We start from the raw sequence: 11,585 nt of genomic DNA, 5'->3' as shown, positions 1-11,585 counted from the left end.
ATAGTGTAGTGTAGATAAGATAAGTACCCCTGCTTCTGGTTTTAGGTTGGTTATCTGAGAATTCTATGTGGGTTTGGGCAACAATCAGCACATTTGTGCAGTTAATAGCACATTTAGAAAAGTCTGTGTTATTTCAGCTGCCAGTGATAGCTCAGTTTCTGAAAACCCCTAGGGCCTTTCTTCCTAATACTCCAGTTGTATGACAACCTGGAATTTTGAGTAGGCTTATGTCATTATTTAGTCTGCCACAAAATATCATCCATCAATAGTTTGTTCTTGATCGGCTTTAATAATGTATGGAAAATGTCACTCATGACTTCTTGAACAAAAATTAAAGGGAAGATGGCAATCAGGGATCCATATGACTAGAGCACATTTGCATAGTATTCAGTATCAAAATTCCCTGCAAGTCCTTTAATTCTAAATTTTGGAGCTTGTATGGGATCATATAACTCAGGTGGCGGTTCTGAGAGCAGTGGGTGTTTGCTCATACCTTGCCTGTTTTGCAATGCAGAACATCCCATCTTGTGTTCAGAGATGAAATAAGCTGTCTACAATATATTAACTGTGAACATTGCCTTTTTTTATGACATTTTTGCTAGTATTTTTCCCTGTAGAGAAAATTTGTGGTTCTCTTTTCATATTAATAATGGGGATTTTTCTTTTTTAGTCAAAGCTTTTTGTTACTGAAGATAAGGTAGCAATGCAGGTGGGGTTACCTGATGGAATGGGAAACCCCCATGTGTTACACATAACACATAATTACATTCTTCACACCCTGGAGCAAATATCACCTGCAAGCAAGCTGTACAGCTGTGGCTGGTGCTGAGCTGTAGCTAATATCACCTGCTGTCTCAAACCTGGCACTTCAAAAGAAACAGGAGTATGCATGGTACAATCCTGGTGCTTCTAGTTTGGGTAGAGCTTAGAAAGAGTGATACCAGACTTGGGGTTGCTCCATGTGTTTGTGGTTTGTTGTGCCAGTGCTGAAAACTGGCAGATGCAGTTACAGTGTGAATGCACAAGTAGTTCAACAGGAATAGGATCAAGTTTTATTTGCATACCAGACCCACATCAGTGCTACCTGTTTTGGCTCTGCACTGCCTTGTAACTGTCCACATTACATTACCAGTGTTCTTTACCTCTGCTGTAGTGTAAGGATGCAAATGCCAAGTACATGCAGTCAGCTTAGGTAAATCAGTATTTATTGAACTCTGAAAATAATCTGGATTTCTGATGAGTAACCTCCCTCCCTCCATGCAAATGGAGCCCCAAAGACAGTAATGGTATGTGTTATAAACAGAAGTAGCTCAATGGGGAGCCAGTTGCTCACCCATCCCATGATGTGTTTATCCAGCTGTGTGCTGGACATTTTGTCCAGAAGGATCCTGTGAGAGACAGTATCGAAAGCTTTACTGAAATCCAAAAGGATTAGGTCTATTGGCTTTCCCTGATCAACTGGGTGGTTTACCTTGTCATAAAAGGAAATCAGGTTTGATAAGCAGCACTTTCCCTTCACAAAGCTGTGCTAGCTGTGATCAATGACTGCATCCTTTGGGTGTTCAAAGGCATTTTCCCATTTTACTATGTAGCTTCCTGAGCAGCCTGAAGTCTCTCCTCATGTCTAGAGCTGAAGTTTTCCTGGCACTTTTCCTCCTCTCAACACAGATTTTAGACTTGATTGCTTCATGGTCACTATGGCCAATCTCCACTCACGAGACCCTCTCTTAACACACAACAACCCTGTTAAAACAGGCAGTAGTGAACTTCCGTAGGATTTCAGGTGTGTCTTAAGAGCAAGACATTCTACTGTGTAATGCACAATGTTTGGCTGTATCTTATCACTGTAGAGCTAATGACAGTCTAAGGACACGGGTAGATGGGGAGTTCAGATGGGGCAAGTACATACAGATAGATCACAACAATTTTAATGACATGGAATTATACGAGACATTCTTTTTTACCTTCTCTGTCCTGTTTTGCATTAAATCAATGTCCAGGTTTACCAAATAAGAAATATTTTGGTTCAGCACACATTGTGGGAAGTAAGATCAAAGAACTATGTCTGTCATTTTCTAGCATCTGAAGAAAAAAAGTTATGTAACTTTCCCATTTATTTTCCCCTGGCACAGAAGCAAAGCCTGCTATTTTGAGTTCTGTAAAACAGTAGCCTTACTGGGTCATGAGATCAAGTTTTGTGAAGCATATACATAGCAGTATTCATGTTTTCTTCTAGGAAAAAAAAAGCTACACTACCAGGCTAGTAATGGTAGGGACATTGCTTTTCATTTTATAATCAGTGAATTTTTGCTTTTTCAGGTGGGAAATTTTAAAATTGTGACAGCTTGTTCCAGCCAGTTCTTGCTGGTAACAATTTGTTCTGTTCTGTTGTTTTGCTGTAACCCAAACGACTTGGAAACAATGCAAGACATCCTGTAGTTCAGGCTCTGTTGGAACAGTAAAGCTCTCATGCCCAGACTAAAACAAGGATAATCACATGCTTATGCAAAGCTGTTTAAAATAGTCTGGACTTTGTTTGTTTATTGTGGTTCTCGTATTTTAGAAAACCCCATGAAACATTTTAACCAGTCCTTTGTAGTATATCTATATCGATAAACTTGCATTTTTAAGTGACTGACAAACCCCTGTTAGTCACAGTATTTGCTCCTCTTCTCTAAGATTTTCTCAGCATACTCATCTTTTCTATAGTAATGGTCTTACCCATGTCACCAAGTTCTATGAAAAATCTGTGCTGCAATGTTAAATATGGTAACTCTTAGGTACTTCACTATAAACCTGATGAATAAATAGAGCCAGTGTATCACTAAGTCAAAATGCAGCTAACTGCTTGACAGAACTGAGTCATCTTCCAAGTAGTGTATGCTTCCACTTTTTGGGGATAGCATTTTTCTCCTGGTTCTTTTTAGAACCTGCCAGCCGTGGCTGAGCTTCCTGGCACTACAGATGCATGGCTGTCTCCTACTTGTCATTGTGGCTGAGCTGATACATTCACTGGACCACAAGCCTCTGGAATGAAGTTTTCTCTCTGAGCCTCTAGCAGCATAGTATGCATAGATTAGCATACACAAGCCAAGATTTCAATTTTTTGCCAGCAAATTGTGTTTGTTTCCTCTTCCAGAAAACTGACTCTTGTGACACCCAGTGGCATGAAGAGTTGTGAACATAAGGTATTTAATCCTTTATGAGATTCCTTAGACTAGAAAGCAATCCTCTCTCAAGTTAGAGAGACAAATTTACTAGCTGATGGAGAAAAATAGCATGAATGTGCATGGACCAGGATTGCATGAGCAGGAATAGGGATACCACTCATTGCCATCTGATGTTGCTGTGATGTTTGCAGGTGTGCTCAATCTCCCTGGGTTTCCCCCCCCCCCCCCCCAGCTCTCCCTTCAGCAAGCAGTGGTGCTCATTTGTATTTGTAAAGAGCCATTCTCTTTATTTAATTGATGGAAAACATTGGAGGGTTTTGGTTCAGTTCTCTGTTGCATAAGTGACCTGAGTCATCTTACTCTGGGTCCAAATTGGCTGTAGTGCAGATGTAAAAGAGGGAAGAGGGAAATAGGATTACACTGCCTCTGCTTTAATCCACTGTGAAACCACAGCCTGCATCACCAAAGAACGGGAGTTTCCATAGCTCATTATCCCCTTGGCTAGTCTTTGACTTAAACCTATATGATGGCATCTGGCCCACCAAAGTTGTGTTTGCCTTTGTCAGCAGGTGACTCGAGCCTTCGCTTGGGCAGCATCAAGACTACTCCCATCTCCTCTGAGGAAGGTTTCTCTGGGGACAGTGCTGTTACAGCAGCTCCTTCTCAGTTCCTCTGTTCCTGTCAGCACTGTGTAGCCCAGCAATTTCCAGAGCTACCCAGGAAACCTGATACCAACACAAGCTTATGTTTAAAAAAAAAACCAAAACAACAAAATCCAGCCAGAACAGCTCAGTGTGGACACTGGTTTAACCTTGATGCTGGTCCTGCAATAATACTACCAGCACAGGGGGCAGTGCAGCACAGGATCCATAACGAGGGGCTGGTTAAACTGGTGGCACACCTGACAGGAGTGACAGTCAAAATTCTCCCTTGTAAGTAAATATTTTCCTCAGGGAAAGACAGGATATTAGTTCTCATAATCCACAGAAACCTCCTTCATGGAATGTAACTGCCGGCTGGCGTGCTTGGCTAGGCAGGGGGTCTCTCTGGGCAGTGCACTGTGAGGTCATTGAGGAAGCCAGAACTTCCTACAAGGTATTAAGAAAACCTGCAGCAAGTTGGCTGCCAGAGGGGACAGCAGCTGCCTTGCGTTGGGTTTTAGCACAAGCTGGATGGGCAGCCTTTCTTTCTTTTCCTTTTTTGTCTCTGTCTCTTAAACCACTTGTAGCCTTGCATACCTTTAGGGCATTGTGAAGAAATTTATTTGCCTTGACTGTTAGTCTAGTTTCAGTTAACAGTATTTGGAAATGCCTGCTGACAGAAAAAAAAAAACCCAAAAAACATTTCTCATCTAAGGATGTGGTGAACCTTGAAAATAGGCTACCAGGTTAGCTTAGTTACTCACTGCCCCTGAAGGTAACAGGAAGCACGCTGAGGATTGCTGGAGTCAAAGCTGTTAGCAGAAAGGATGGGAGAGAAAGGAGGTTTTTCAGTGATGACCAGGAAGGCTGCCTGACTTGCCACAAGGTAGTGGCAAGTTGCCACAAGGTAGTGGGCAAGTTGCCACAAGGTAGTGGGCAAGTTGCCCAAAACCTCAGTCTCCAGTGGATTTTTTTCAGCCTGTAGCTCCTGGTTTCTTCACCTGGTGGGTGTCTGCACACATGAAATGTTTGTTGAATACTTGTTAGAAGATTAGGTGATGATGTTCCCCATTCCTATCTCCATGAGAAGTTTCCATTACTAACCTCTCTTACCTAGTAACAAAACAAGTAAATAAAGTACTAAATAATGTAGAATTTGCTTTGGAAGTGCAAAAATAGTTATATCCCATGGGTGACAAGAGTACTTACAAGGAAGTAATTTTGTAAAGTTTTTTCCTACTTTGAGTACTTTGCACTGACACCTACATCTTTCTCACTCCAACGCAGGAAACAGACATGGGCTCTTGTGTAGGTAGTTCATCAGGGGACAGCTGTATAAAGTGCATTAATAGTCCTTAGGTTTAAAGTCAGAAGTTACAGTACAGAGATGGGCTGCAAAATAAGTCTGGAGGGGGAAGAAAAGAACCAGACCCAGATGGTGTGAATGTCCTGGTATGCAGGTACGGAAAAGAGAACAGGGTTGTCAAAAAAAGGAAGATAACAAAACAGATTAATGATAAGTAGCATTACAAGTGGTCTGTATTACAGAAATGAAGTAGCAAAGGTCAATCTCTAGAGGGGAATTTAGTTACTAATAGAGAAAAAGAGAATAGATTGGATTTTTCTGCTCACTGATGCTGGACATATTGATAAATAAAAGCATGTGCAATGAGTTCAGCAGGATGATTGAGAAACTGCTTCTGTTGATGAAGTGCATATTTGCAAAATGATGTTACAGTCTTTATTTCAAATACAGATAATAACAAGTGTGTGATGCTTTCCCACTTTGGTGGCAAATCAAAACACATGCCAAACAGTACCTGAACACTCGTGCTTTGTAACAAGAATTGACGTGTGTGGATAGATCCATGCTGTAATCCCACTCTGCTGGGAACATGGAGCTTTCAAAAGCACTAGAAAGATCAAGATGTACTGCAAGTGCAGAGTGGGCAAAGGGCCTTGTTTGAGCTTCCAGGCTCAGATGCATGACATTAGGCTCTTGGTATTGTCAGGAAAATTAACCCACAAACATCAGAGGTTTATGTCCAAAAAGGAGTCAGAAGAGTTCTTTTATTCAAATAAAGGGAGAGGCCATGGGGCATTCCCCTGGAGTCTCTCAAATATTTGGAGGATGCAGACTCCTTTTTATCCCAATTTCCCGGATGCATTTCCCTTCTCTCTTTCCCCATTGGCTGAGGTTACTTGAGAGGTATAGACCTCCCAGAGCGCCTGATACTGAAGATTTCCCTCTAATGTAAAACCCTCCTTTTAAATTTTTAATTCTTATGGAATTTAGGGGTTTTCCCCATTGTTTCTTTCATCTTTTAATATCCAATTTCATTTATCAGCAAACCCACAGTTTGTTCATAAAGGCAAATATCTTTTTCCATTCATCAATCAGTGGAATCCTTCCCATTGTTTCTTTTATCTCTCAGTGCTAGTTTTATCTACCAGCAGACCCATGGTTTGTTTGTGAAGACAAAGGTGTCATTCCTCTCAGTGTGAACAGGCAAGGGCACAGGTCCACAGAGTCAGAAACAGCTGCCTTCAGTCACTGCTCGCTCCCACACTGGGCCGGCGCTGGCAGCCCTGCGTCTGCAAGCTGGCACTGTTCAGGGAGCCCATCCGGGCCAGTGCTCTTCCCTTTGCTGCAGGATTAACTTTTGTCTGGCCCAGCTCACTGCCTCCTCACACAGTTGCATGGGCTGCAGTGCTTGTGGAGAGGGATAAGATCTTGAGGAAACAGGGAGGGGTAGGACCCGGCTAGCACAGGCTGCTGTGTCATCATCCTGTCAGAGTGCAAAAAGCACACCCCTCGCTTTGGTTGTGCCACATACTGTGGGTTGCTACGGTTATATTGTGCTGGTATTTGAAACATTTTCAGATGGATCGTTTCCTAGGAGAATAAACAATTGCTTTTTGCCAACATCACGCACATGGCTAGCTCAGGGCACTCTCCAGCACTGAAGTGCAATCCTCCAGATGGTCCTTTAGTCGGTTCTGTAGGTGCCGCCCCATTCACAGCCACACAAAGAGCCTGAAACTCCTTACGCCTGCGCTTCCTTCAGTTTGCGCAAAATTGGTGTTTGAAAGGGCTGCATTCAAGAGCTGTGGCTGCTGCCTGGAATTGCTCCAGCTGGTGAAAGACTCCAGCTCCCTCCCTCTGGTCTTGACAAATACAGTGGAGCTGCTGAGACAGGTTAGTTGCGCTGGCTAGTGTGTTGTTTTCTGCTCTTCCATGAAGTTCTGACTCGGATTTACCTTCAGGTCTGTTGAAAATAAATAAAGAAAATACAGCAAAACTCTTCAAGTACATCAATGCTGAAAGATAGGCATTTTAACACAACTAGTATTTACAGAAACTGCAATCAAAACCTGGGCACTCAGTTTTGCACATCTGTTGGTTTTTAGAGCTGGGAAAGAAAACAGCTTTGTCCTCAGTAGGCAGGGTCATGTGAGGATAGCTCACACAGAAAGGAAGCCAACCCAAGCACTGCTGTGCTCTCATGAGCTTTCTGCCACAGGCTGTGGGAGAGGACTCAGAACAGCATGAAATATAGTTGCAGCAGAACCTGCCTGGCTAGTTTCTCCTGGATCTGTGCTTTGAAATTTTCATTGAAAATGTCCTTGCATGGTGCAGTCTCGCTAATGATAGCAACGGCGTGTCTCCAGCAGCCCGAGTCCTGGCTGCTCACCCTGCAGCAGGAGGGTCCACAGGGCTTGGTGGTTTGTTAACTCTCCTACAGCTACATCCTCTCATCTCAGGTGGTTTCTGAAGCCTTCTGGCACTGTTAACAATGAGAAATATTGCCTTCTTTCCTCTTCTTAATTATAAATTATGATTATTCTTACAATTTTTAACATTATTATGGAGCAGACTCTGCAACTTCTATAAACAATTTTCAGTTGTCATTAAAAACCTTGCATGCCCATATTTTTGGATCTGAGAGAATGGATCGGTTCCCTTTTTTGGAAACAAAAATGATGAGAAGTTCTGGTGGGAGTAAATTACAAAATATCGGAATAAGGATAATTTAAAATTTGTTTTATCACTGCTAGTCCTAATCCCATCCCCGTCAATTGCCATATACTTAGCTGTTAATTGCACCACTACCAACCCGGGGAGAAACATTTCAAGGTAATTTTCCGCACCCCCAGCTGCTCCGAGGCCCACCCTGAAAGAAGCAGGGAAAACCTGGGCTTGTTTTTATCGGTGCCACACCTAGGGCACCGGGCTCCACCCCGGAGGGAATTCCCACGCTCGGAGTGCTGACAAACATTCAGCAAGCTCCGTGTTGAGCTTGATTCCAGATCCTGTAAATACTGTAGAAATCTTAACCAATATGCATGGCCTTTTCACAGTCCTTCCCCTTCTGAGGATTTCCTGTGCTAGTGCCTTTCTCCTGCAGCCCAGCCAAGCTGCACCTGCTCAGCCCAGAGAACTATCAAGGCCTTTCCAGCTGTCTAACACAGTGTGTGGTTTCCTTTTTTTTTTTTTTTTTTTTTTTCCTTGCCAGACAGTGAATAATGGCGTTTCCTCTGATAAGACTAAACCGGTCTGGTCTATGCCTTTACCTCTTGTGGTCAGATGGGCAGTGAACTCTTTCCACCTGTGGAAACCACCACTAGTTGTGTTTCAAACACTGCAGTGCAGAAAATGGCAGAACTCCCTGCAGATGGTACAAGATGAGTGGCGCAGAAGCAAAGGAGGCAGAAGATGGGTTTGTGTGCTTTGTGTGCCTCTGGCAGCTCACAGGGTCCCGCCTGGCTTGCGAGGGCCTGCCCGGTGATTGCCGTGGGCTGCCTGCCATGTGGAAATGGCCACAGCCTCAGCTGGGATCTCAGCTACTGGCTCAGCAAGAAGTAAAGGTACCAAAACCCCCTCCTGGTTTCCCTGTTCCCAAGCTTCTCCTCCATTCAAAAGTACCGTGTTTAAAGGCAGTGTCCTAGGCTGGGAACCCCCTGTCTTGCACAGTTTCCTTCCGCTTTTCTTCTTCCTGAAACGCAGTGCCTTTGTCATCTCACAACCACACGGTGCCCTCTGAGCAACAAAAAGAGAGCACTCGGTGTGAGCTCCATTCATGATGGTCTCTGCAGACTCGCCCCCCTGGGAGACCCTTTTGGTGTGAAGAGGAGGGAGGAATCCTCCTTTTATCCTCCACCATTCCATCAGGAAAATAGACAGTGCCTCTGGGCACAGGCAGTTTGTAAAACCCACAAAATTGCAAATTTTTTGGCCAAATGTTCTTAATTTTAAGCTAATAAGAAGCAAGGGAAAACAAACTCAGCATGTAAATGGAGAAGAGTGCTGTACAACCAGCACTTAACAGCGTTTTTAACTTTAGTAGAAATATAATTTTCACAAAGAGGAAAATCCCTTAAAATCCCACAAAACCCCTCAAGCCTGATGGGATCTGGAGAATTAGGGGCTATGAACACATTGGACTGGAAGCCTTGGTTCTCCTCCCCCTGCTTTCAGCAGGACAGGGACCAAGCATTTTACCAAGGACTGTGCAAAATAGCTCATTCTAGCAAAGTGCATGTGCCCCTCTTCTGGAGGTCAGGATTATTTGTTCACTGCTGAAGGGAAGCTGCTTTAGCCACAGTGATTGCCTTCCTCTAGAAATCCCCCTGAGGAGAAGCTGAGTAAGCTGAACTAGGGGATGCTGAGGCCATGGCAATATTTCCCTCCTAAAGCAGCTGTTGCAACATACAACCAATCAGAGGAAAAAAAAGGACAAAAATGGCAAACAACCAACCAACCAACCAAACAAAAAAGCTTTAAAAAAAGGAAGGGAAGGGAAATGTGCCCAGGGAAATGTTATGTTACTAAGGTCTCTTGCTGTGTTCAGCTGTAAGGCAAAGCTGGCTGAAAAAATGTGAGGAATGTGCCTTGTTTTCACTGCAGAGCATCTGTCCTGCAGTTCCCATGGGACTGGTTTTAATCCTTTTTTCCTAAATAACCAATCTGACTTACAGATGCTTGTGTTTTCCACCCAGGACCTGCAGGCTTGTTGGAAACATCCTCAAGTGTTTCCTTCTCCGGGCAAATGAGTGGGAGAGATCCCAACTGATACTTGGACTAGGGGAAGAGGTCTCAGCTCAGCTCATGGACCAAACCTTCTGTTTCTGCAGTGTTTCAGAGCAGCACAGTGCTACAGGGGGTTAAATGGGACTGGGATGGGGAGTGCAGCTGATTGTCACTGACCTCCCAATCTGCATGTGGCCCTCTGAGGCTGCACACTCAGTGGAACTCAGGTCCCAGCAGTGTTTTCCACTTGATTCACTATGAAAGTGGATGAGAGCAGCCTTAGGAAAGATCATATGAAGCAGAAAATGGCACAAGGCATCTTACGTGCCTTATTAAGCAGCAAGTGATTTTCCTCTCCTGCCTGGAGGCACCTCAGTGTGGTGGGCACGGGAACATCCTCCTCCTGGCCAGGCAGCTTGGTCCCAGCTCGGACTGAGAGCACTGCCTGCCTGCACTAGGGAAGTGAGAAACCTTTAATAAGAGCTGTCAGGTGCACTGTGTTTTCTTTGGTCTGGGTGATTCCCCAGAAAACCACAGTCCAGGCCAAAGGAGTGGCTTGGCGCCAGCTCTGGCACAGCTCCCCTGCTGTAGTCTTCCATGGGAGCTGCAAGAGCTGCTCCTGCAGCAGCCAGGCACACACAAAGCAAAAGAAGACGCAAAGATGATCCTTCTGGCTGTTCCCAAGCCCAAGAGAAAGTCCTGCCTTATCCCTAGTCTCTTCCTTCCAGACCCAAGAGCAGGAGTTGCAAGTGACCATAGGAAACACTCCACTTTCTGAGAAAAAACCAAACACCTAAAAGCAAGCAAACAAACAAAACCAAACAAAAAACCCCACCAAAAACAAAACAAAAAACAATAAAAATAATAAAAAAAAAAACACAACAAAGAAACCCCAAACAAACAAAAACATTATCTGTGTAGCACACCCATGTACACTGAAATCCAGTACATCCAGCTAGAAATTGCATCAGCTTGATCCAGGTGTAATTTTGCTGTGGTGATAGCCATTTCAGGCAAAGTCTTCAGCTGTACCTCTCTGCCCTGATCTGCTTTGGCTGCCTGACAATTGCCTTTTCCTTGCTCAGTTTCTGCCAGTTTCTCTGTTTCTGCCCCCAACCCTGACCCTCACTGGGAAGCTTTCCTGGGTTCTCATAGCTGTTGTGGGCAATTCCACACTGGCATCTGATTTTGGTCCTTCAAAGTGGGATCCTCTCGCATTTCAGTATTTGGCTCTTTCTCCTGACCGCTCGTCTGTCATGCCTGTGTTCAGTTCAGCATGTTAACATTTACAGTGACTTCATGGTAAATCCACCCTGTAGCTCTCTGCATCCAAAGGAAATGGAATAAAGAAGGGCACTGGCAGTTCAGCTATGACACAAAGTGTCCATGAAGCAGAGAAGAAAGATCAGCTTGAACACCTGCCTTGCTGGCTTAAAAACAGTGGAAGTGGTGAAGCTCTCCTTGATGAGCAGCAAGTCACAGGAGCTGAGTCACCAAGACACCTACCTGTCAGCAGGTGATCTGGGACATGTTGGCCATCTCTCAGAGGACCCACGTGGCATGGCACGTGCTGCTCACAAAGGTTCAGCTGTGCATGCTACCGGGGAAATGGAAGGTGGCTGTCGCACCATAGTTAACATAAGCAGTGAAGGGAGCCCTGCACACAGTGCAGGACAGGTACTTTTACTTTCAGTGCTGGTTTTGTTTATACAGCTTGGGTGGAGGCAGAAACCCCACCAAAAC

This window comes from Vidua chalybeata, chromosome 6 (assembly GCF_026979565.1).
Source record: "Vidua chalybeata isolate OUT-0048 chromosome 6, bVidCha1 merged haplotype, whole genome shotgun sequence".
Classification (NCBI taxonomy): domain Eukaryota; kingdom Metazoa; phylum Chordata; class Aves; order Passeriformes; family Viduidae; genus Vidua; species Vidua chalybeata.
This window is presented reverse-complemented; position numbering follows the sequence as displayed.